This window comes from Panthera uncia, assembly GCF_023721935.1.
Source record: "Panthera uncia isolate 11264 chromosome B2 unlocalized genomic scaffold, Puncia_PCG_1.0 HiC_scaffold_24, whole genome shotgun sequence".
NCBI classification, from domain to species: Eukaryota; Metazoa; Chordata; class Mammalia; order Carnivora; family Felidae; genus Panthera; species Panthera uncia.
Genome location: NW_026057580.1, coordinates 26,699,964 through 26,727,222, shown reverse-complemented (window position 1 = coordinate 26,727,222; position 27,259 = coordinate 26,699,964). Strand labels below are relative to the sequence as shown.

Below are 27,259 nucleotides of genomic sequence, written 5' to 3'. Positions count from 1 at the left end.
TTTAGTCTTTGGGTTGTTCCAGAATTGAGTCAAACAGGAGCCAGACTGCATTCTAAACATATTATTTGTATATATGTTATTCATATATATTAATTTCATTAAAAATATTTACTTTAAAATGAAAGCAACTGGGGGCTCCTGGGTAGCTCAGTTGATTAAGCGTCAACTTTGGCTAGGGTCATGATCTCACAGTTTGTGGGTTCGAGCCCCGTGCCGGGCTCTGTGGTGATAGCTTGGAACCTGAAGCCTGCTTCAGATTCTGTGTCTCCCTCTCTTTCTGTCCCTTCCCCGCCTGTGGTCTGTCTGTCTGTCTCTCTCTCTCCCAAAACAAAACAAAACAAAACAAAACAAAAAACAAAACCAAAAAAACCCTAAATAAACATTAAAAAAAATAAAATGAGAACAACTACATTTCATCCAAAGGAAAGACATATTTTAGGAAGGAAATAAAGCCCATAAATATATGAGGACAGATAAAAATGAGCAAAAATAGGAAAAGGAAAAATGTCCACCACCCTTTAAGCATTTCCTTGACCATTTAAAAATCTCTTGCTATTACAGTGTTTCTGAGATAATAGACCTCATCAGAACAGGATTTCAAGGAGATAAAAGGTCACTCCCCCCTTTGTTATTACTCTGAAACACATCTCCTTATTTTAAATGAAGTTGTCCCTATGCCTTTTCAATCTGCAAAAGTTATACAGCAGCATGTAAAAGTAATGCAGTAGCCTCTTCAAAGAAGCTTAAACCTGTGCTTCAGCCAAGTTGTTAAGACAAGAGTCTCACCAACACCAACGGAAGAATTTGGGGATAGAGATGTAGAATGTAGCACTTCTAAAATTCTGAGAAGCACCATAAATGGCACATTATTCCAGTAAGAGGAACGTTTGAATCAGTGACTTTGAGTATCTGCTCTATAAGGGCACAGTGAGGTCTACATAAGTAAATACAGGTGAAAGACATAGCTTTGGGACTAGTACATAGAAAGAAGCAAATATTAATTACAGGTATGCACTTTTAAACTATAATGGGGAACTTTTCCTGGAAAATTTTTTATTACTAGTTTTGATGATCAGTGACAATAATGCCCAAACATCAGCTTTGAATATTTATTTTTAATGGAGATTGGTAGAGTCGAAACAAGAGAAAGAGAATAAATAAGCAATTATTTCAACAAACGTTCTCTGAAATATGAACTTTTGTTGCGAGCTATTCAGTTGTCCAAAACACCTGATCTCTCTTCTCTCTCTCTGAATATTCCAGGTGGCACAGCATATTGTTCTGCTCCATTACCACTTTTCAAATCTGTTCATCCTCTCTGATGATGGGGTACAATAAAAATACATCGTTCCATTATTTTATCCTGTGTATGTCCCTTCCAATTGTAAATTTCTGCATGAAGAGGCACTCAAGCCACTATTCTAAATCAGAGGCTGGCACTTGAATAAATTGGATTTGTAAGCAGAAGCCATTTACAGGTTTCTTTGCTTTTAGATTTTATCTAATGACAAGGAACAAACACATACCGAAGGTTACTTTATTGCTTCTAACAGAAGGGCACAATATGATGGTGCAGTTCACCATAGAAAGACATGAAGTGAACCCTGATAGCCAGTGGGTCACCAGGAGTGGGATCTTCCTCATCTGGTGCCTTAAGTCATCAGATCCCAATGGATGTTTAGTATCAGAAAGCCAATGCACCTGTCCATGCTACATCAGCTTTCTGAGGAGAGGGCTTTTGAGAAAAATGGTTCAGTCTCTTCCTGTTAGAGCCCAATCAGTTAAGCATGCTACCTCAAACCCCAATTACCTTAAAACTTTCTAATTTAATCCAACTCTCACCATTGGATCAAAATTAGTTTTTAGCCACAGAGTTTTACTAATTAGACAGGAGTCTGGTGAGTGTCTGAAAGGAGCAACATTGCCTGTTATTTCAAGCCCATGAAAAGCCATGTTAAGAGAAATTTTCCCCTAGGATTTTACTCAAGCTACAGGACAATGGTATCAAATACTGTTTTCTGTATGGCTTAAATAACCTTAATTTGACAGGCCCAATTTTGATTGTGTCCTGGAAAAGAGAACTGGGGTCTTACAATGTTGCAGAAAGGTGTAGAAGTGCAATGAAGTGAAGATCCCAGCTTCGGCACATCAGACGAGACCCCAGAGCTGACCCCACCAAAGGGCAAGTGGGTGGACTGGATTAGTGGGTGTGGGTGGTGGCGTGCAGAAGATACAAAATATTGAATGGAGGAAAGACCACTCTTTGCTATAGCCACATGTATGTTTTCTCCTTATTCTCAACATTTATCTTTTTTATTTTATATAACATAACCATTTTCTTCAGGAAAAAAATTAGAAACTACTCAAAAATTATAATGTTAGAAGATCAATTGATACATATGGAATGAAATGGTATAACTACTAAATGCTTTTGTTGAGTAATACTTAATGATGAAAACATACACATGATATATTTTTTGGTCAAAAGATGCATGTTATGAAAGAATAAATTCAAAGTAATATTTTAGGAATCATTTTTGTGTATATATAACATACTTGTGTAAGAAGATAAAAATAATGTGCAGGAAAAAATAACTAATTTTTTTCATTGTGGGATTATACCCATTTTTGTGTCTTTGTGTGTGTGTGTGTTGTGTGTGTGTATCTTTAGGCTCAAATAGCTTTTGGTTTAAGGAAATAAACTCTTTTATGACTTGTTTTTCTTTTGAGAGACATATCAATTTTCTTCAGGGGGCTCATGATAGGGGAGCCTGACAACACAATCGATATAAATTATAAAAAATAGAGCAAGGGCAATGACAGAGCCAAGATAAAATGCTGTTACAGAGGGAACAACCGGTTGGGTGGGTTAGAATGGACTCACCTAGGAAGTGACATCCAGATTGAAATAAATGTAGAAGTTCTTTGCAAAAGGCAATGTGTTTACTAAAATAGTATTAATATACTAAGCTCTGAAGAACTTTCTTCTGGTCCTTTTTCGAACAAGACACAAATAATTAATAGTTGACTAAAATAACTATTCCTCAAGTTTAGTGCTATGAATCACTAAAGTAATCCATATACCACACCCACACTAATATTATATTTGTAAGAAGATTGAATTCTTAACCAATAATGATATGCTATTTGGAACAAAAAATGTCATATTACTTCAGTAAAATAAATGAAGAAATGTATCAGTTTGATTTTAGGAATACATTCATCCAAGTGTAAACTGACAAATAGGCTGATGATAAGTTCATTAAGTAATAAAACCAAGATTAAGAAAGACTTGAAAACCTGCAATGTCATACAGAAGGGACTGTTTTAAAATTGCTCCTTCCTAGTCCTATTATTCACTTCTTAAATATATTTTGTATATTCTAACTTTGAAATTGCTATTTAAAAAATAACACATACGTGAAAATGTTTGTGAAATGTATGGGTATAAGATGAAATTTAAAAACCCCCTGATATCCAAGTCCTACTCCTTGGAAGTACCATCAGTGTTGATGGGGGAGTTATATTTTTTAGAAATTTTTGATGGATATACATGTGTATGTACACACACACACCGCAGAAACACAGACCGATTGCCCAAATTCCTCCAAACAAATAGGATTACATAATACATACCATTCTGTAACATTTGTTACCTATTAACAATTTCTTAGCAAGAAAGATAATAAAATGCATTTATAAGTCCATTTAGATTTATCTCTCTTTTTTTTTTTTTTTTTTTGAGAGAGAGAGAGAGAGAGAGGGAAAAGGTGCACGTGTACAAACTGGGTAGGAGCAGAGGGAGAGAATCTTAAGCAGCCTCCACATTCAGCACAGAGTGCAATGCAGGGGCTCGATCCCACAACTGTGAGATCATGACCTGTGCTGAAATCAAGAGTCAGCTGCTTAACTGACTGGGCCAACTAAGTGTCCCATCTCCTTACCTTTTTTGGCAGCTTTGTATGAATATGCCACCACACTCCCCCTTGTTATTATGTGGCTTGTCCCTGCTCCTCTAGTCACACTTCAGATGTCACCTCCTCAGAGTTCTTCCTTGACCCCTCTATCTGATATAGGCCACCCGTCTCCTCTATCATGCTCCTTAATTTTGTTTTCTTCATAGTATGTATTATAATCTGAATATGTATATGAATACATATATGTAATCTTAAATTTGTTATTTATTTTCCATGACTCCCACTAAAATGTAAGCTTTTATCTTGTTCACTTTGAATTACAAACCTTAGAACTAAACCTGGCCTATAATAGGCAATAATTACTTATTGACTAAATGACCAAATTTAGTCACTTTTTGGTAAATATTTTTCCTAGTTCTCTCAAAATTACAAGCAATACTAGAAATAAGATTTTTTTATTTATTATTAATTCAAATATGTGTGTAAAAATATACCCAGTTGATTTGCTGGAGTAAAGAATATGTACATTTAAAAATGCTGATAAACATTGCCTTCTGAAATTCACAGCAATGTGCACTCTCAACAAGAGCATGTGAGAGGGTTATTTCTCAGTACCTTGAATAATACTCATTGTTATTAAAAACCTAATCTCTGCCTAATAATAAATAAAACTGTATCTCATAGTCTTCATATTTATGTTGCATTTACTATGATAATTTTCACATCTTTCTGTGGTATACATATATAATGGAATATTACTCAGCCACAAAAAGAATGAGATCTTGCTATCTGTAACAACATGGATGGACATAAAGAATATTGTGCTAAGAGAAATAAGCCAGAGAAAGACAAGTGCTATATGATTTCACTTGTACGTGAAATCTTAAAACAAAACAAGTGAAGAAACAAAAACAGCAGAAACAGACCCGTAAATACAGAGAACGAACTGGGTGGCTTCTACAGGGGGTGGGGGAAAGACAAAATGGGTGAAGGGGAATGGGAGGTACAGGCTTCACATTATGGAATGAATAATTCATGGGGATGAAAGGTACAAATACAGGGAGTATAGTCAATGATATTATAATAGCATTATATGGTGACAGATGGTAGCTACATTTGTGGTATGCATTGCATAATGTATAGAGTTGTCAAATTACTACATTGTACACCTGAAACTAATGTACATTGTATGTCACCTACAGTTCAATTAAAAAAAAATTAAATTTAATACTTTTAAAAGTTACACATCTTTCTATATTTTATTTTTTGGTGGCCTTCATGTTCACATACTTTAATCATTTATCTTATGAGTTATTAGTCTTTTTCTCAGTAATTTGGATGAGATGTTTGTACATTAAGGAAATTGTTCCTGGGGCACCTGGGTGGCTCAGTTGGTTAAGCATCTGACTTCGGCTCAGGTCATGATCTCATGGTTCGTGGGTTCCAGCCCCACATCGGGCTCTGTGCTGACAGCTCAGAGCCTGGAGCCTGCTTCAGATTCTGTGTCTCCCGCTCTCTCTGCCCCTGCCCCACTAGTGCTCTGTGTGTGTGTGTCTCTCTCTTTCAAAAATAAATAAACTTAAAAAAAAAAAAACAAAGAAATTCTTCCCTAATTAACTATGCGAACTAATTTTTCTAGATCTTCCTTTGCATTTGAAAATTCTTTTATGATATTTTCCCACACAAGTGCTTAAAATTTATGTGGGCAAACTTATCAATAGCTTTTAGGCCATTATTCATTTCCTGTAAGTGTTTTGTTTTAAATGATTTCATTAGAGTCAAACCAGTTCCTGAAAATATTAGGTAAGAATGATATACATAGATGATGAAGAAATCCACAGTCATATCTAGGAATAAAAGTCATAAATGTGAAGCTGCAAATTAAAAAGAAAATAAGATGAAAGTAGTAAGCCTTTGAAAGAATGATTTTTACCAACATTTAAAACAGCATTGAGTTTTAAAAAATATTTTAGAAGGGCATCTGGGTGGCTCAGTGGTTAAATGTCCCACTTGGGCTCAGGTCATGATCTCATGCATGGTTTGTGTGTTCAAGCCCTACTTAGGACTCTCTGCTGTCAGCATGGAGCTACTTCAGATCCCATGTCCCCTTCTCTCTCTCTGCCCTTCCCCACTCATATGTGTGTGCATGCTCTCAAATAAATAAATAAATACATAAACAAATATCGTTTAGAAATAAGAGAATGAAATTTAGTACTGTCTAAAATTTCAGTGCATTTTTCATAAATGAAATTACATACAAATATTCTTGAAACAAGCTTACTATTTCTTGTGGAGACATTTAAGTCTCTTAAAAAGTCTCTTAAATAGAACTTTAAAAGCTAAGAGTAAAAGGTTTATTTTTTATGAGAATCCATGTGGCTTAGAGATGGGACAGGTAGTGCACTCACAACAGTTTTAAGTAAGTAGTTTATTTATACCCTGAGTTAATCCACGAAGGATTTGGGATGACTTAGAAAAACACAACCAACAAAATAGTAAAACATAAATAAAATATCAGGACCAGGGAAAATATAAATTAGAATAGAAGGAACAGACCAAGGGGAAAAGAGAACACAGATAAGCAGACATAAGGTCCAAAATGGTTGTTATAATTGAAACATAAATTTGTGTCTGATATCCAAAAAATCAAAGCAAAAAGGGAAATGCTGTTAGTTACATTGTTTTCATTATCTATGAGGAGGAAAAAAATCCAGACCTTTGGGAGAAAGAAACCTATTCCTGGACCGCATTTTAAAACAGATTTCTTATGTAGATAAGCAACATCTAAGTTTTGAGTTGTAACTTAAATCTGGAACTGGAAATAAAAGTCATTTGTCACACATGCAGTTGCCTCCAGTACTATTTCCATCTGTAGCCAGGACACGGCATGTAACCTCCTCCAGTCAGTCATTGATTTGTGTTTTCATTTATCCCTGGCACCACCAGACCTGCTGCCCTCTCGGAGTTCATAGTTTAGTCAGGGATATGGAAATTCCCAGAGACGAGTAAAGCAAGAGAGAAACGTTCAGGTAGCCCGGGGTTTAAACACAACTGGAAGAACAAGAAAGGCTTTTCTTGCAACATGCGTTTTGAACTGCATATGGAAAGATTTGTACAAATTTTCAAGGTTAAAGAAAAGGGGAAGGCCATTATCACTCTGTAAGATTATAAAGTGGAGGCAATTTTAATACACATTGAAAGCATCCAAATTCAAACAGGTTTGTGTTTTGATCCAACAGATAGAATTAGTCCTTTCCACAAGATTTTTTTGTATTCAATAGACCCACAATATTTCCTAAAATGGATCATGGATAAATTGAATTAGTAACTTTAAATAGAAAATTCAATTGTATAAAAGTATCTTCACGTTGATTGATCTTCCCCATGAAGATATTTAGTTGCTGATGTTGAAGAACTTGCTCCAGACACAGAAGACCTCTGTGGAAACTCTCCACCTGTTCTCTGTCACATCACCTATTTCATTTTCTTCATTACAGTTCAAACTCTTTGAAATTATCATTATTAAGTCATTGATTGTCTCCTACATAATATACACTTAACAAAGGCAGAAATTTACAATGGTGTTCAGCATTGCTCAATAAATACATGTTTACTAAATATATGTATGTATATATGTACACACACACACACACACACACACACACATATATATATATAGAGAGAGAGAGAGAGAGACTAAATAGATGGATTCAGAAGTTCATGATATAAATTTAAGTAGACAATTGTAAGAAGGAAAAGAGGCAAGGTCAGAACTCAATGAGGTTAGAAAAGTCACCATGTCCCCTGGCAAATATTTATCACTAAAATGTTATTTTGATGACTGATTCCCATATATGCAATATCATAAATTTTAAAGATGTCCATATCTTTACCTATTTAGATTCTCTGGTGTTGCCCAAACTTACTGTTTGAAAGCTACAGCACTGAATTATATTTCTGTCCTGGAGAAAGCTATCAACCTTGGAACACTCTTTTCTCTGACCCCCAACATTTCTAAAAACTTCTTTCTTCTAAGAAAGAGAAGGTAAGTGTGTGTTATTTTGTTGAGAAAAACTCTGTAGAAGAGGTAGCATATTTATCCAACATTTCCCAATAGGGAACAAAACAAAAAGAAAAACAAAACTTAGACTTGACAATTCAAGGTAAGTTGAAAGTTGCAAGGTTTGTCACAAGCTAAGAGGCAAAATACTCCTGATCTTTAAAATTATTGAACAATGTTAAGAAGTCTTCTATGAAGTCATGACATATAAATATCTGAGCAGAGATCAGATGTCTGGTATGTATAAGAGAACTTTCATATAGTCTGAGAGACTTGGCTGCATCTAAGTAGTGTGTTCACTAGTAGGGGGTGAATGACAAAATAAATAGATTAGTCTACTAATTTATTTGCAGGTTAATTGTGGTTTAGAGCCAACAGTGCCTGGTTAATACATCACAGCTCAGAGCCTAAATTAATTTGATTAAAAACCATGTCGTTTTTGCAAATTAATTTTCTCCACGTGTTGCTTTCTGGTATGTCAAGACACAGCAGTGTCCTGATTAAAAACTCACTAGTTTAGTATATGTGCATATCTTTGACTTAGAAAAAAATACAAAACAAAACCGTAAACAAGGCGCTTGTAGTTATTTGCAGTTGTACTTTTAGTGCCCAACATCCCATCAATCATTCTACGCAGAGGAACAATTCCACCTTGGTGTACCAGTAAGTTTGTACAAGTTCACATGGACCACGTTGGCAAGGATTGACTGCAGTCTACCCCAACTCTGTAACATACCTTGTAATTTCTCTGAAACAGGTAGAGAAAGATAACGAGCTTGGTGAGGAGTTGCCATGAGGTCATTTCTCATCCACCTCTTTACCTCGAGGAAACTGCCACAAGTTGTTTCTGGTCCATCTCCCTAGTTTCATTTGAACTCAAGACTTTCACCTTATCCTTCTCTAATGCTTTAAAAATACTTCTTGGCTTAGTATTCAGAGTTGACTCTTCAATGTCAGAGCAAACTACCAAGCATGCTGCATGTTTCCTGGCCTTTTTGAGTTAGTATCTTCCTGTGGGTCTTGGGACACAGAAGCTGACAAAATGCTGACCTTGCCACTGCCAGCTGTGTAAGTAATAAATTGTCTGAATTCATATGGGATACTGTCTCCTTACTAGCTGGGTCAATTGAATTGTGACAAGGCAAACTAGCAGCTGAATAGTGGTCCTTTTGGCCCTGGTAGCCACCATTTTGCTGCCTACTGACTGTCTCATCACCTAATATTTTATACTCAGCAAGAGAGTTACCTTGTCTCCAGCCCCTTCTGGACTTGGTAACCAGGCTATAGAGTTTTGGAATATCATAGAACTTAAACTGAACCTTCCAACGAACAATATCTATTTCTGATGTACCCCCTTCCCACTAGTGCATTACAACATGACCCTCTGATCTTGAGCTACATCTTGGAGGACAGGTGGGACAATGTGTTGTGGAAATCTAATCTTTCTCTGACATCTGTGTTACTGCCTGAGATACTCACACATACATGCACGGAGATGAATTATCTCTGTTTTCTAATCTGAGCTGCATCTTGCATTAAGCAAACTTTGCTTGTGAGTTCTTTGCTTTTGAGTTCTAGGAAGTCCATTGATTTCCTAGTCTCTCTTATTTTAGCATCATAATGTAACACACTATAAATTTCAAAGATCTGCCTCTTTTAACAGCATAGTGGTTCTTTTATGCTTTTACAATTTTTGCAGCATGAGAAATTTACAAATATACCACAGAGTTTGATTATCTAAAAGGATATCATATATGCAAATATTAGAGCTTTCAGATACTATATTTTGATAAGGTTCGGAGACTAAGAAATCTTCCTAATGATTCATTATTCTTTCGAAATCCACTGAATGGGAAAAAAGTATTAAAGATGACCATTTTGCTGCAATCACTACATTTGCAGTTGATAGCAAAAGAAGAGAAAGGGTAGCATATCATGCCAGACAGGCTGTCCTGGCAGCACCATAACAAGTATGAAGAAGAAATATAATAAGAATCTAAAACTCTGTTTAAAGTTAACACAAAAATCACCATAGCAACTTCTCTCCCAGAATACTGTCAGGCCTTTCGTTAAAAAATACTGGTATCTCGGAGGAGCCAAGATGGCGGAACAGCATGGAAGTTTTGTGTGTGTCTCGCATCCATGAAATACAGCCAGACCAACACTAAACCATCCTATACACCTAGAAAACTGACTGGAGGATTTAACACAACAATCTGCACAAACTGAACCACAGAATTCAGCAGGTACGCGGTGTATACAAGTGAACTTGGGAAGCGAGAAGGTGCAGGAAGGGAGGTGCTTTTGCGAGCGGAAAGAGGATGGAGACGGTGGGGGGGGAGGGGGAATACGGGAAAAGCACCCTTCCCCAAAAGCAGCTGGAGAGAAAGTGGAAAATTGGAAACAGCCACAGGGACTAAACTAAAAAGGGAGAAAGGAGAAAGGAGAAAGGAGAGGGTTTAAATTCCATTAAGACTGTAAACAAGGGGAGAGCAAAGTCTGCAACTCAGCAGCTCCATACCTGGTGGTGCTCTGGTGGGAAGGGCGAATCCCCAGGAACAGAGTAGGATCCGGGAGGTTCTCTGGCCACACAGGGCAAAGTGGTTCAACTGCTGGAAGGACATTTGGTAGAGACTGTTGAAACCACCTGGTCCCAGAAGACCCCGGAAAACGGCCACATTTGCTGATGCTGGAACAAGGTCGTTAAGGGTGAAGCTTGGTGAAAGATGTGAGTTGTGATTTTCCATAATCCCTGAAACTCTGCTGCTACACTATCTTGTAAATTTTTTCCGGGGCGGGCTGGTACCTGGCCATAGTCTTGGGTCACCGGAGGCAGCAGGGTCCAGCAAGCGTTCCTGGGTGCAGCCGGCATTCGGCCATTGCTCGGTAAGACTGTCCCGCAGAGGGGCTGAACTGGTCAAAGCCGCAGTCCTTCGGAAGTAAGAGTCTGGGGAAAACAGCCACATCTGAGACAAAACTCCGGAGAGAGGTACTGCCTGGGGCCTGGTCACGGAGAGTGAAAGAGCGGGGAGTAGACAAAAGCTGAAGACAGAGGACGGGTGCGAGATTGCTGATCCGGGAGAACAGACTGGGTGGTGGATGAGGCTATTTTTACCTCTCACGCACATGCGCATATGCACCTGCCAGCACCACCTCAGTAGGCTAGCAGCGCCATCTATTGGAGACCGGAGCCATTACACTGAGATCCACCCAACTGGGCCAACTTTGCTCAAGAACACAAGTCTCACCACCAGCTTAGTTTATGGACTATAAAGCGCTACATAGACTGACTTCTAGGGGAAAAAGAAGCAATTTCAGTCCTACTTCAATTTGTTAGTAGGTCCATCTATTCAATTTTCTTTTATTTTCTCTTTTACACTTTTTTTCTTTTTCTTGAATACAGAAAGAAAAATTCATTTTTATTTTCAATTTTTATTAAAAACATTTTTCTTTAATTTTATTACTGTATTTTTTACTTTTGTGTAAATTTTTTCAAGTTCTATTTTACTTCCATCATTTTGTTTAGGCTACTTCAGTATATTCACCTTTTCAAATTTTCAAATGATCTCCTTTTTTTTTTCTTTTTCTTTTTTTTCTTTTTTGTTTCTTTTCTTTTTCTTGAGCGCAGAAAGAGAAAAACTTCAGTTTTACTTTCAATTTCTATTAAAATATTTTTCTTTAATTTTTTTTACTATATTTTTTGCTCTAGTGTAAATTTTTTCAAATTCTATTTTACCTCCATCATTTTATTTTAGTCTACTACAGTGTATTCACTGTTTCAAATTTTCAAATGATTTCCTTTTTTTTCTTTTTTCTCTTTTTCATTTCTTTTCTTTTTCTTGAAGATAGAAAAAGAAAAATTCATTTTTTATTTTTAATTCTTATTAAAAATATTTTTAATTTTTCTACTATATTCTTTACTATTGTGTATATTTTTTCAAAGTCTATTTTACTCCCATCACCTCATTTTAGTCTACTTCAGTGTATTCATTTTTTCAAATTCTCAAACGATTTCTTTTTTCTCCCCCCCCCTTTTTTTCTCTAATCTGTCAAACCACTTTCAACACCCAGATGAAAACACACCTAGGATCTAGCATCATTTATTCGATTTTGTGTGTGTGTGCATGTGTGTGTGTGTGTGTTTAATTTTTTAATTTTAATATTTTTTAATTTTATTTTTTATTTTAAGTTTTGTACCTCATTAATCCCTTTTCTCCCTTCAAAAAGACAAAACGAAGAAATTCACCCCAAAAGAAAGAGCATGAAGAAACGACAGCCAGGGATTTAACCAACACAGATACAAGCAAGATGTCTGAACCAGAATTTAGAATCATGATAATACGAATACTAGCTGGAGTTGAAAATAGAATCCCTTTCTGCAGAGATAAAAGAAGTAAAAAATAGCATGAATGAAATTAAAAATGCTAAAAACTGAGCTGCAATCACGGATGGATGCAGCCACGGCAAGGATGGATAAGGCAGAACAGAGAATCAGCAATATAGAGGAAAAACATATAGAGAATAATGAAGCAGGAAAAAAAGATGGAGATTAGGGCAAAGAGCATGATTTAAGATTTAGAGAAATCAGTGACTCATAAAAAAGGAACAACATCAGAATCATAGGGGTCCCAGAGGAGGAAGAGAGAGAAAGAGGGGTAGAAGGGTTATGTGAGCAAATCATAGCAGAAAACTTTCCGAACCTGGGGAAAGACACAGACATCAAAATCCAGGAAGCACAGACAACCCCCATTAAATTCAATAAAAACCGACCATCAACAAGGCATATCATAGAAAAATTTACAAAATACTCAGGCAAGGGGAGAATCATGAAAGCAGCAAGGGAAAAAAAGTCCCTAACCTACAAGGGAAGACAGATCAGGTTTGCAGCAGAACTATCCACAGAAACTTGGCAGTCCAGAAAGGAGCAGCAGGATATATTCAGTGTGCTGAATCAGAAAAATATGCAGCCAACAATTCTTTATCCAGCAAGGCTGCCATTCAAAATGGAAGGAGAGATTAAAAGTTTCCCAGACAAACAAAAATTAAAGGAGTTTGTGACTGCTAAACCAGTCCTGCAAGAAATTTTAACGGGGACTCTCTGAGGGGAGAAAAGATATATATATCTTTTATATGTATATACATACAAAAAGCAACAAAGATTAGGAAGGACCAGAGAACACCACCAGAAACTCCAACTCTACAAACATCATACTGGCAATAAATTCATATCTTTCAGTACTCACTCTAAACATCAATGGACTCAATGCTCCAATCAAAAGACACAGGGTAACAGAATGGATAAGAAAACAAGCTCCATCAATATGTTGTTTACAAGAGACCCACTTTAGACCTAAAGACACCTTCAGATTGAAAATAAGGGGATGAAAAACCATCTATCATGCTGTATCAAAATATGCAGAAGGGCATTATATCATAATCAAGGGGTCTATTCACCAAGAAGACCTAACAATTGTAAACATTTATGCAACAAATGTGGCAGCACCCAAATATATTAATCAATGAATCACAAACATAAAGAAACTCATCGATAGTAATACCATAATAGTAGGAGACTTCAACACCCCACTCACAGCAATGGACAGAACATCTAATCAAAAAATCAACAAGGAAACAATGGCTTTGAATGACACACTGTACCAGATGGACTTAACAGATGTATTCAGAACATTTCATCCTAAAGCAGCAGAATATACACTCTTCTCCGGTGTACATGGAACGTCTCCAGAATTGACCATATACTGGGACACAAATCAGCCCTAAGTAAGTACAAAAAGATCAAGATCATATGGTGCATATTTTCAGGCCACAATGCTATGAAACTCAAAATCAACCACAAGAAAAAAATTGGAAAGGTAACAAATACTTGGAGGCTGAAGAACATCCTACGAAAAAATGAATGGCTAAGCAAGTAGTTAAAGAGGAAATTAAAAAGTATATGAATGTCAATGAAAATGATAACACCGCAACCCAAAACCTCTGGGATGCAGCAAAGGCAGTCATAAGAGGAAAGTATATAGCAATCCAGGCCTTCCTAAAGAGGGAAGAAAGATATCAGATACACAACCTAACTTTACGCCTTAAGCAGCTGGTAAAAGAACAGCAAATAAAACCCAAAACCAGCAGAAGACAGGAAATAACAAAGATTAGAGCAGAAATTAATGCTATCAAAACCAAAACCAAAAAACAAAACAAAACAAAAACAAAAACAAAAACAGTAGAACAGATCAATGAAACCAGAAGCTGGTTCTTTGAAAGAATTAACAAAATTGATAAACCACTAGCCAGTTTGATCAAAAAGAAAAAGGAAAGGACCCAAATAAATAAAATCCAGAATGAAAGAGGAGAGATCACAACCAACACAGCAGAAATAAAAACAATAATAAGAGAATATTATGAGCAATTATATGCCAATAAAATGGGCAATCTGGAAGAAATTGACAAATTCCTAGAAACGTACACACTACCAAAACTGAACCAGGAAGAAATAGAAAATTTGAATAGACCCATAACCAGTAAGGAAATAGAATTTGTAATCAGAAATCTGCCAAAAAACAAGTGTCCAGGGCCAGATGGCTTTCCAGGAGAATTCTAGCAAACACTTCAGGAAGAGTTAACACCTATTCTCTTGAAAGTGTCAAAAAAATAGAAATGGAAGGAAAACTTCCAAACTCTTTCTATGAAGCCAACATTACCTTGATCCAAAACCAGACAGAGACCCCACTAAAAAGGAGAACTATAGACCAATTTCCCTGATGAACATGGATGCGAAAGTCCTCGGCAAGATATTAGCCAACCTCCAACAATACATTAAAAAAATTATTCACCACGACCAAGTGGGATTTATACAGGGCTGGTTCAATATCTGCAAAACAATTAACGTGATTCATCACATCAATAAAAGAAAGGACAAGAACCATATGATCCTCTCAATAGATGTAGAGAAAGCATTTGACAAAATACAGCATCGTTTCTTGATAAAAACCCTCAAGAAAGTAGGGATAGAAGGAGCATACCTCAAGATCATAAAAAGCCATATTAACTACCCAATGCTAATATCATCCTCAATGGGGAAAAACTGAGAACTTTCCCCCTAAGGTCAGGAACAAGACAGGGTTGTCCACTCTCGCCACTGTTATTCAACATAGTATTGGAAGTCTTAGCCTCTGCAATCAGACAACACTAAGAAATAAAAGGCATCCAAATCGGCCAGGAGGAGGTCAAATTTTCACTCTTCACAGATGACATGATACTCTATATGGAAAACCCAAAAGATTCCACCAAAAACCTCTAGAATTGATTCATGAATTCAGCAAAGTTGCAGGATACAAAATCAACACACAGAAATCAGTTGCATTCCTATTTCACCAACAATGAAGCAACAGAAAGAGAAATCAAAGAATCGATCCCATTTACAGTTGCACCAAAAAACATAAAACACCTAGGAATAAATCTAGCCAAAGAGGCGAAAAATCTATACGCTAAAAACTATAGAAAGCTTATGAAAGAAATTGAAGAAGACACAAAAAATCATTCCATGCTCCTGGATAGGAAGAACAAATATTGTTAAAATGTCGATACTACCCAAACCAAGCTACATATTCAATGCAATCCCTATCAAAGTAACACCAGCATTCTTCACAGAGCTAGAACACATAATCCTAAAATTTGTATGGAACCACAAAAGACCCCGAATAGCTAAAGTGATCTTGAAAAAGAAAATCAAAGCAGGAGGCATCACAATCCCAGACTTCAAGCTACACTACAAAGCTGTAACCATCAAGACAGTATAGTACTGGCACAAGAACAAATAAATGGAACAGAATAGAGAACCCAGAAATGGACCCACAAACAGATGGCCAACTAATCTTTGACAAAGCAGGAAAGAATATCCAATGGAATAAAGACAGTCTCTTCAGCAAGTGGTGCTGGGAAAACTGGACAGTGACATGCAGAAGAATGAACCTGGACCACTCTCTTAGACTGTACACAAAAATAAACTCAAAATGTATGAAAGACAGGAAGCCATCAAAATCCTCAAGAAGAAAGCAGGCAAAAACCTCCTTGATCTTGGCCGCAGCAACTTCTTACTCAACACGTCTCCAGAGGCAACGGAAACAAAAGCAAAAATGAACTACTGGGACCTCATCAAAATAAAAACCTTCTGCACAGCGAAGGAAACAATCAACAAAACTAAGAGGCAACTGACAGAATGGGAGAATATATTTGCAAACAACATATCAGATAAAGGGTTAGTACCCAAAATCTATAAAGAACTTATCAAACTCAACACCCAAAAAACAAAGAATCCAGTGAAGAAATGGGCAAAAGCCATGAATAGACAGTTCTCCAAAGAAGACATCCAGATGGCCAACCGACACATAAAAAAATGCTCAACATCACCCATCATCAGGGAAATACAAGTCAAAACCACAATGAGATACCACCTGACACCTGTCAGAATGGCTAACATTAAGAACACAGGCAACAACAGATGTTGGCGAGGATGCGGAGAAAGAGGATCTCTTTTGCATTGGGTACAGCCACTCTGGAAAACAGTATGGAGCTTCCTCAAAAAACTAAAAATAGAACTACCCTACGACCCAGCAATTGCACTACTAGGTATTTATCCACGGTATACAGGTGTGCTGTTTCGAAGGGACACATGCACTCTCATGTTTATAGCAGCACTATCAACAATAGCCAAAGTATGGAAACAGCTCAAATGTCCACTGATGGATGAATGGATAAAGAAGATGTGGTATATATATACAATGGAGTATTCCTCGGCAATCAAAAAGAATGAAATCTTGCCATTTCCAGCTATGTGGATGGAACTGGAGGGTATTATGCTAAGTGAAATTAGTCAGAGAAAGACAAAAATCATACGACTTCACTCATATGAGGACTTTAAGAGACAAAACAGATGAACGTAAGGGAAGAGAAACACAAATAATATAAAAACAGGGACAGGGACAAAACAGAAGAGACTCATAAATATGGAGAACAAACTGAGGGTTACCAGAGGGGTTGTGGGAGGGGGGATGGGCTAAATGGGTAAGGGGCACTAAGGAATCTACTTCTGAAATCATTGTTTCACTATATGCTAACTAATTTGGATGTAAATATTTTAAAAATAAAAAATAAAATTAAAAAAATATATATTTATATCTCATTTTGATTAAAAGTTTTGTATGTATATGTGTATTTATTGTGTATATAAAAATATAATGTATAAAGATCATATTTAATCATTATATTATTTAGTAACATAAAAATGGTTAACTAAATTAAGTGGCAGATGTTATTCCACAGTGTGCATATAAAATATGTAATTACATAGAAAAATGCTTATCTTATAAGTGATAAAGCAAGATACAAATATAGCATACTCCAAATATATATTTCATTTATAGATAAAGATACACAAATATATGGGGCTCCTGGGTGGCTCAGTCAGTTAAGCATCCGACTTCAGCTCAGGTCATGATCTCAAGGTTCATGAGTTTGAGCCCCGCATTGGGCTCTGTGCTGACAGCTCAGAACCTAGAGCCTGCTTCAGATTCTGTGTCTCCCTCTCTCTCTGCCCCTCCCCTACTCGCACGCACTCTCTCTCTCTCTCTCAAAAATAAAATAAACGTTAAAAATTTTTTTAAAAAGATACACAAATAGAGGGTAAAGTCTTTTTAAAATTAATCTAGCTGTTAACAGCTATTTGTGCTATCTTGAGCAAGGAGTACTAAGAAGTAAGTGTTTTGAAATTTCTTTTCTAATTTTTTTCAACATGCATATATTATGCATGTTGATGACAATACTTTGTAAAATATGCACACAGTGAAGGAAGTCATTCTCCTCCCCCTTCCCTCCTCCACTTTCTCCTCCTCTTCTTCCTCCCTATCCTGCTTTTACTTCTTTTGATATACAGTTCTATGAGCTTTAACTCATGCAGAGATTCTGGTAACTGCCATCACCAAAAGAACACAGAACAATTCCAACACCCCAAAGAATTCCCTGTTCCTACTGCTTTGCACTCAGACTCTCTTCCTATCCCTAATCCCTGGCAGCCACTAATCTGCTCTCTGCTCCTACAGCTTTGCCTTTTCCAGAATCTCAAGTAAATGGGTGACACAATTTTTATTTCCATCTTAAATGTTTTCATATTGTTTCAAATTAAGAAGTGAGGTTTTCACAAAATTATTTATCTGCAAAATGATTATTTTCTAAGAAGTGATTTCTGGATTCAGGATTGCTTATTCAGTGGGCATACTTTTTAATTGTTCCATATGTATTTCAAATTGCTTTCCAGGAGTTCGGCATCAATCTTTTCCTCTACCATTAGTGTACAAGGCTGTTCAATAAGAAAATGCTTTGCTGGGCGCCTGGGTGGTTCAGTCAGCTAAGCGTCTGACTTTGGCTCAGGGCATGATCCCATGGCTTGTGAGTTCAAGCCCTCCTTTGGGCTCTGTGCTGACAGTGCCTGGAGCCTGCTTCGGATTCTCTGTTTTCTTCTCTCTCTGCCCCTTCCCCGCTTGTGCTCTCTCTCTCTCTGTGTCTCTCCCTCTCTCTCAAAAATAAACATTAAAAAAATTTTAATAAATAAAATGCTATCATAGACTGATGATATGATAGGTAAAAATTACATTTTATTCACCTGATATTTGGTTTTTTCATTATCAATTTGTTGGATTTCATCTAAGCATGTTTTTAGCCATGCACATTTTCTTCTATGTCTCATTGATTTGTGTTTGCTCATGTTTTCTAGGATATTAGTGATATTTTTAATTATTAATTTGTAGAATTCTTTAAAGAGAAGCTTTGTCTTATTTGTTGCAAAATGTTTCCCAGTTTGTCTTTCTATTTTAAGTATTGTTTTTAATCTGTTAAAGTTACATGTTTTGTTAAACCTATTGCTCCAGTACTTTGTAACTTTTCCTATTGATTTTAATTGAAGGGACATCTCCCCTACCTCAACATCAGTTAAATATTCATTTATATTTTTATTTTGTAAAAAATAAAATGAAAACAAATGTAATTCTGTATTTTCTTTAATAGATCAAAAGGTAGGTTATTGGATTTCTTTCTTTTTGTTTTAGTCATTGTGCACTTGTCTGTTTGTAGATCTATATTAGGACAGCAGATTAAATTATCTGAATCCAAATCCTCTGAAATTCACCCTCTATGCTATTCCAATTCTTAGAACTGATGAGAAATACATTGCAGCAGCCTCTGTCAGCCACTGTTAATTGTTTTCCATTTCCTCTCTTTTTCTTGCAAAAAAAATTATTATTATTATTATTATTATTTACATACAGGCAATGTGCTGAGGCCTAAATTATAAATCACAATTGGCTTAAGATAGTCATGACTGTACGGTTAACCATCCGACTTCGGCTCAGGTCAATGATCTCAGGGTCTGTGAGTTTGAGCCCCGCGTCAGGCTCTGTGCTGACAGCTCAGAGCCTGGAGCCTGCTTCAGATTCTGTGTCTCCCTCTCTCTCTGACCTTCCCCCGTTCATGCTATGTCTCTCTCTGTCTCAAAAATAAATAAACATTAAAAAAAAATTTAATAAAAAAAAAAAGATAGTCATGACTGTATTAACTGATTTCCCAACTTCCCTGGTAGTAGGGTAGCTGTGTGACCCAGTTAGGGTTGCCAGATGGAGTACAAGACATCCAGTTAATTTGACTCTCAGATGAACAATGACTAATTTTTGTGTCCCAAATATTGCATTGGACATAGAGTAAAAATTAGTAATAGTTTACCTAAAATTCAAATGTAACTATATGCCTTATATTTGTGTTTGTAAAATCTGATGCTCACCTATACCCAGTTCTGGCCAATGAAACCTAATGACAAGTCTGTTGCAAGGATTTCTGGGAAAGTTTCTGCATTTCAAATAAAGGGTCACATAGGATTGGTCTTTCCTTTTGCCTGTTCTTGAATGTAGATGCAAAGTATGCAAGTGTAATGGCCATGTTGGGATGAGTGTTACCACAAAGCATTAGAAATGAAAGCCACAAAATGAGAGGACAGATTGAAAAGCTACCTGAAGCCTGGTCCCTGGCATAAGAGGCACTGGAGTCTGACTCCTGAATTTTTTCCTTTACAAGAAAAATAACTCCTATTTAAAAAAAACACTGTAAGTTGGGTTTTCTTACATTTTAAGCTGAATGAAGTCCTAATGGTTACATATTGCTTGAGGACCATTTCCTTCTATTTCTACAAGAATGCTTCACTTATAATGACAATAAATACAACCATTCATTCATTTAGCACTTACATTTTGAGCACTGACTTTATGTTTGGGAAGCACTGATTTACTAGATCACTCTCCCAACTATCTGCCAATGATTTTCCAGAATGTTGTAAAGCGTAGAAAGTTGCTGGTGTTACTAACATACTTCAAATTCTTTAAAAAAAATGTTATTCACATGCCAGATGCAATATTTGGGTCAGGGATTAGAGAATAGGGAATTTATAGTGTATCCTCTTAACTTTTGTTCAGAAAGCTAGCATAGCTCTTGGACAAGTAAAAAATATATGTCACTGGTAATTTTCTCAATCTAACACCTTTGGTCTTCTAAGCTGTGAAAATTATTTCTAGATTCTGGGGATAGGTCATCAGGCATGGGTTTAGTAGTGTGGCTTTGTGCCACTCCCTATTTTGAGCATCATCTGACAATTGGATTTTCTCAGAAGATATAGATAGTGCTATTCTTGGAAAATGTGACACAGTTGTCTTATAGTCATGACTTAGTTACTATAAATTTTACATCCGTGTTGTAGCAGAAGATAATTCCTTCTAAGAATTGGCACATTTCCCCAATGTTATAGGCTTTGCATCCTCTTGTTTCCCCAACATTGAGGCTTCGAAGAAGTATAGGAAATCATGAACCAAGCACAGCCAATCAACTTCAATCCCAATGACATAATCTTCTAAAAATAAATCTAAGTTTTAGTTTGCCTAATACTTATAAATACTATATTTAAAATAAATTTTATAGGGGTACCTGGTTGACTCAGTCAGCTAAGTGTCTGAGTTCCGCCCAGGTCATGATCTTACGGTTTGTGAGTTGGAGCCCCGTGTCGGACATCTGCTGTCAGCAGAGCCGGCTTCAGATCCTCTGTCCCCCACCTCTCTCTCTCTGCCCCTCCCCTGCTTGTTCCCTCTCTCTCTCTGTCTCTCTCTCATTCTCTCAAAATAAATAAACTTAAAAACAAAACAAAAAAATAAAAAATAAAATAAAATTTATATTAAAACTATATTGGAATGCTAACTACTCTATAAACAGTCAATAAGCTCTTTAATGACTGATAAATATTAATGGCAGATTAATATATTGATGTTTGTATCATGTTAATTACCTGACCATTTCGTTTCAGAGGAAAACTAACAATTATATGTCATATATTTGGTGACTGCAAAGTTATATTAAGCTTTTCAGTGCTCTCTCATTCAAAAATACATCTTTTTCAAGTGAGGTTACTCAAGCTTTGTTCAGTTAACCGTAGTATACACAGTTTAAAAGCATAAACTATATGTGGTGCCGAATAATAGCTCCCCAAAATGTCCATGTGCTAATTCCTAGAACCTGAGAATGCTACCTTATATGGAAACAGGATCTTGGTTAAGATGGAGGTTTTGAGTGGGTACATTATCCTGGATTATCCAGGTAGAACTGGTATCATCACGAGGACGTATAAGAGGGAGGCAATGGATCTAAGACACAGGAGGTGAAGTAAAAATGGAGCAGATATTTGTGGATCTGAAGATGGAGGAAAGGACCATGAGCCAAATAATGCAAGGAATGCATCCCTCAAATCTAGAAAAGACAACCAAGATGTAACATGTCATTCTTGAATTTCTACCCCTAACAAGAAGAACAACTAACAACTAGTCAATAATAGGACATCTCTGAGAGGTCCTAGAGAGTTCTAGAACACAGGGATCTGGCTGAAGCACCATCCTATAACACAGAGATCAAGGCAGACTCCATTAGAAGGGTAAGAGAAGTGGCTACATGTTGACCCTCCCCCAGGCCAGCACAGCACCATAAGGAGAGGTCTTCCCTAAGCATTTGGCTTCTCTACTGGGAAAAGAAAACCAGTTGGAACTGGGACAACCAGCACCACCCCCCAGCAATGTGGGTCTGTCTCTTTGTGGGAAGCACCAGTCTGATCTCATCCCACTGAGATTGCAGAGTAATCTGTGGAACCTAGCCCCTGGGAATCTTACCATGATGGAGGAGGGAGGTGGGGCTTACAACAACCAGCACTCCTACTTTGGCAGACTGATTTCATGCCTGCAGTACCCAAATGGTAATCCCAACCATCAGCTTTGCTCATCTGTAGAACCAAGTCAGCGGTGCACTCTGACCAGGGAACTCGACAAGGTGAAGATCTGCTTGATTTGGATCCTCAAATGAAGAATTTAGCCAGTCCTAGAACCGGGTTGGCACACACCCTAGGAAGGAGCTGAGTCATAGCCCCACAGTTGTAGAGACTGTCTCCCAGCCACATGTGACCAGAAAGGCTGGTGGGGGAACACCTGGAAGCAGTCTAGCCTGGTAACACTCAAGCCCAGAGAAGGGCTGGCAGAGCTGATAATTTGCAGAGCAAAGCCAGTGGGCCTGTTCAAGCAAGGAACTTGGGGTGCAAGTCAGTTTGAGTTAAGACAACAAACGGCACTACCAGCCTTAGAGCTGCTTCTCACACTGTAGTGGGACAGAAACTAATTCATAGTCCTTCCTACTACTGAATACAGCCTCCAGAGCACACAGCGAAACTGGGTAGATGGTTTTTCTACCTAGCAAAACCAGTGGCTTCACCTGATCAGGGAATTCAGCACACTCTTCTTGATGGATTCAGGTCCCCCAAACAATGAGTCCGACAGTCCCTGGGTCCCATCCTGCTGCCCTGACAGGGCAGGGAGGCTAATTCATAGTCCCATTCATAACTGAATATAGTACCTTCACTTTTTCCTTTGGTGACTGACACCTACAATCTAACCTCAGCGAAGCTATCTGAACCAAGAACAAAATTCTTGCCCAAGCAGGGGTATTCTTGTTGACTCTGAGGCCAGCTTCACTCTTGACCTTGTGTTTTAAATCTAAAAGATGACACATTCTCCTTTTAAGAGTTACCTCTTCTAAACTGAATTTCTGTCATTGGCATCCGAAGTGTCTGACAGATAAACCCACCTATAGGTGTCTTGCTACCCACCCATTTTTGCATTGTGTTTAAGCGTCCTCATACTTCATATTTTCAACCCATTGTGAGAATTAAAGCATTTCTTTTCCTCAGCCTGAAATTCACTGTCTTTAAATAAGTCTTAACAATCTTGAAACATCTTAGGTACAATTTAATATTAAAATATCATGTCTAAAATAAGTGAAGTTTTCCTTATTCTTATTTCATAGCTGCAGTCTAACTTCTCTGTGTGCTTATAGCTGGTGATTTCCTTCAAACTTGAACTTGCAAAATGTACACTTCAGTATGCATCTTAATGCCTCTTATTACCCAGAATACATATCCTTCTTATGTTTAATCGATTCCTTTCCAAAAATATTTGTTTTTAATTTTTTATTAAGGGATTCCATTGTGGGGATGCCCCGTGGGAGTGAGTGAGAAAATCCTGGGGCCAACAGGTTTGAGTCCTCATCTCCAATCTGCCAGCGAAATCAGGGGAAGAGACGCCTGCAGACGTGGGAGGGAGAAAGCTCTACCGCCCAAGAAAAGAGCAAGTGGGCAGGCAGCGGCGGGGCAGAACCGAACTGTCTGCAGGGTCTATAGAGGCCGGTCCTGGTCGGCACCGCTCACCTCGAGGCCATGGTGCAGTCGGTGCTCTGGGTGATACCCAGGTGAGGGCAGTGGCTCCGCCAGGGTATTCCACCCCCGAACTGGGTAGATGCCGGGTGGGGAAGAAAGGATGCTGCCGCCACTTCTCCCTGGTAGCACCCTGAGCGGCCGCAGTTGCCGCAGCAGTAGCAGCAGAAACCCCACGCGGGCGGAGGGGACGGCTCGAACTGCTGGTAAAGTTGCCCAACAGCTGTTTCTCTGTAACATGCGAGTTGACAAAACAACCAAAGAACAGGGCTCCCCGTTACAATCCCCATCGAGCTCTTTTTCCTTGCCATCTGGAGCTCATTTATGTGGAAACATGCCTTGCACTTGTACCTGGAGGAACTGGAGACAGTGGATTCGACCTTTAGTGGTGGTCATCTACCTGGTGTCCATAGCGGTTGCGGTTCCTCTGTGCGTGTGGGAATTACAGAAGCTGGAAGTGAATACACACAAAGGCTTGGTTTATTGCTGGCTTTTTTTTTTTTTTTTTTTTTGCTGTTGACTATACCTATATCACTCTGGGTGATATTACAACATTTAGTGCATTATACACACCCTGAATTACAGAAACCAATAAAAAGGATTCTTTGGATGGTACCCATATACACTTTACATATTTCAAAGCTATGAAATATCTTTGAAATATCTCAGCATTGCAATATGTAGATACCTGCAGAGAATGTTATGAAGCTTATGTCATTTACAACTTTATGGGATTCCTTACCAGTTATCTAACTAACTGGTATCCAAATCGGGTATTAATTCTTGAAGCCAAAGATCAGCAGAAACATTTCCCTCCCTTATGTTGTGGTCCACCATGGACTATGGGAAAAGTATTGCTGTTTAGGTGCAAACTGGGTGTACTGCAGTGTACAGTTATCAGACCATTCACCACCATTGTTGCTTTAATCTGTGAGCTGCTTGGTACATATGATGAAGGAAACTAGCTTTTCAAATGCTTGGACTTACTTGGTTATAATAAACAACATGTCACAATTCCTTGCCATGTATCTCCTGCTGCTATTTTATAAAGTACTGAAGGAAGAGTTGGGTCCAATTCAACCTGTTGGCAAATTTCTTTGTGTAAAGCTGGTGGCTTTTGTTTCCTTTTGGCAAGCAGTCGTTATCGCTTTGTTGGTTAAAGTTGGCGTTATTTCTGAAAAGCATACATGGGAATGGCAAACTGTAGCTGTGGCTACAGGACTCCAGGACTTTATCATCTGTATTGAGATGTTCCTTGCTACTATTGCTCATCACTACACTTTCTCATATAAACCATAGGTCCAAGAAGCAGAAGAGGGTCATGCTTTGATTCCTTTCTTGCCATGTGGGATGGTTCAGATATTAGGGATGATATTTCTGAGCAAGTAAGGCATGTTGGATGGACAGTCATGGGACATTCTAGGAAGAAGTTCTTTCCTGAGGACCAAGATCAAAATGAACATACAAGCTTGTTACCATCATCATCACAAGATGCAATTTCTGTTGCCTCTTCTGTACCACCTTCACCCATGGGTCACTACCAAGGGTTTGGACACACTGTGACTCCCCAGAGTATGCCTCCTATGGATAACATACCTGATGAAATGTAAATGACACTACAGGAGAGAAAAATGAACTTTCAGATAAATCTGTGGCCTCCTGAACAAGTGTGCAGAAGCAAACTGTACTCCTTCTACCATGTTATTTCATCACCTCGTATCCCATTGCTCAGGATTTTGTGCTTGGGACAAGCCATAAATGATGGAAGGTTTCAACACAAAGAAGGTGAGAAAGCCAGGTACAGCTACTGGATTTAACGGAGTTTTGTATATCACAAATAATCAGTCTAAATATCCTAGACTTTGACTTGATTTCTTAACATTAGACTATCACATATTCAAATGGTAGAAAATGACTTTACTAAATGTTCCTGGTGTTGCATTGCTTTATCAAGAGGATGGACATTAAAAAAAAGTCAGTGTTTCCTACCACTGCTGCATGAATAGAATGCTCTGGAATTTAGCAGAAAGTATAATTTGGAAATATGAATTAGTGGAACTTAATCATAATCATGTGCCACATATGCCTGCCTAACAATTATTTCTCTATTTCTCAACTGGATGTCTTTCAATAAATACAAATTCATCATTAAAAAAATTTTTTTATTAATACTAAGGTGTGAATAAATGACTGTCAGTTATAGGGTTATTAGTAACAGTGATAATCTTTAGATTAAAAATAATCCAAATAATAAGCATAGGTTGTTAAGTTCTAAAAGTAGAAGCTCAGGTATTAACAAAACATGTGGTGATTTCATGGGTTTTTAGGTTATCATTCTTGGATTTCTTAAGTCAATTATCCTGTGAAATACACAATTGAATTATGTATTGTTAGGTGTTTTGTGACAGAAGGGTCTTTAGATAAACTCAGATATCTGAAGTACTTGTAGATGTTAAAAGAATCACAACTGAATTAATATCCATGGTAATGATTTTATATTCTTGTGGTTATCTTTTTAAAATCCAATCATGTGTATGACAACCCTCAACCCTAAATCTTTAAGTGGACTGTTGGCTTTAAGACAGAAAAAAGATACCTCCCTCTTTTCTTGTCTAACTCTAATAGATAACAAAAGAAATGAGAAAGAGAAATGGAAATATGTCTTGATGACCGAAAAAATAGATATAGAACAAATATATATGCATATATATATATGAGTGTGTATATATATATATATATATGAATATATATATGAATATATATATGAATATATATATATATATTCATATATATATATATATATATATGCTTCCCATAATAGTAAAAAATAACACAGGGATGAGGATGAATGCCTAAAAGCATGCCTGCTGGTGCAGATTTCATGCAAAAGGGTTGGGATACCGGCTTTTCAAGGGTAGAGGACTACCTTAAGTGGTAAGGCCAATGATCTCTTACTTGAAAAAGAAGATTTGCTTCAAGGATGAGAACTGCTGCAGAAATTTCCCTCACATTTACTTCATACTAGGATCTTGCAAGGGAAGCTGAGAAAATCCACCATCTTTGCACCTGCATGGCAAAGTGGAAGAAACCCTGTGGGTGGGAAGCAGTTTTCAGCTAAAGAAAGCACGTGCTGGGGGCAAGATGCACTATGAATGGCTTGAAAATCAATTAAGAGATATGTGTGTGTTTAAGTGTATGGAGATAACCTCTAGCAAAGCCAGGGATTATATAATATTCAGAACACTATGGAATAATGGAGAGTAAAGAGGTGGTAGAAAGTAGATGGATAGAAATTTCAACATTACTTGCAGTAGGAAATGAATAGGCACTGGTAAAAAAAATAGATTAATTCCACTGAGAAAATCACAATTATAAAGGACCACAATAACATTTAGAGAGCATAAGTTTTTAAAATTAACAAAGGTAAACATACACAGT

At 37.3% G+C, this 27,259-nt stretch overlaps 1 pseudogene; it reads left to right on the top strand.

Annotated features, from left to right (window-relative positions):
* Positions 1–23,868: 23,868 nt before the first annotated feature.
* On the top strand, positions 23,869–25,613 carry LOC125938106 (transmembrane protein 184C-like; annotated as a pseudogene).
* The last annotated feature ends 1,646 nt before the right edge of the window (positions 25,614–27,259 follow it).